An 837-nucleotide genomic window follows, 5' to 3' on the forward strand; every position below is an offset into this window, starting at 1 on the left:
CCGCGACGTTGTGTGCTGCCGTGTAGAGGGCGTTTGGCCGAGGACTTGTCCTCTCTGAACCAACCGACATGCATGTCAGCTACAGCCAGTACGAGGCAGGGGGCGACAACCCGCCCAACAGAAAAAAGTGCTTTTTGCGCCCTGAGGAGTTGTACAGCTGTACCCATGATGACTAATCAAGGTCAAACTCATTTCGACCGCTGTGGCGAGTATGCGTGGACACCGTGTGCTTGGTCTTGCCACATTCGCCACAAACTTCTGTACCTCCGGTTTTCTTCTCCATTGTGCCAGCTCATCAAGCTTGAGGTCAAGCGGGATGTCGAGTTGGTGGCAATTACAATCTCGTTTTATCCGGATACGATTTCTTATTGGTCAAAAAGATTTCGAATCAGCCAATCAAAACACCGTGCCATCCTCTCCGAGCATAGCTCATGGAGTTCTGTGCGAATTCGCGCGCGAATTGGACGTTTCGAAAGCTTGCGACAAACGCCAGGCACGCCGTCAATTGGTTTTTCGGTTGGCCTCCGCAAGCCCAAGCAAGCTCGATTTCTGCCTTCTCGTTCGTTCTGATTGGCGTATTTTGGGTTCCAAGCCACTACGTTGTATTTGATTCGTCGAACGGGAACCACGTGGTTCGGGAATGTATGTCACGAGGTTAAAGCTCGCTGATTGGCTGGATGCCAGGCGAAAAGCGACACAAAAGCCATTTTTCTGAGGGGTTGTCGCCCCCCTGAGTACGAGGTATGCCCACATACACGATGACACCCTATTGTCATAACAATGCCGTCAAGCTATTGGGTCAATAAGCCAATAAATGGCGTCGATTGTGCAGCCGCG

The sequence above is a fragment of the Saprolegnia diclina genome (genome assembly GCF_000281045.1).
Source record: "Saprolegnia diclina VS20 unplaced genomic scaffold supercont1.2, whole genome shotgun sequence".
Classification (NCBI taxonomy): Eukaryota; Oomycota; class Saprolegniomycetes; order Saprolegniales; family Saprolegniaceae; genus Saprolegnia; species Saprolegnia diclina.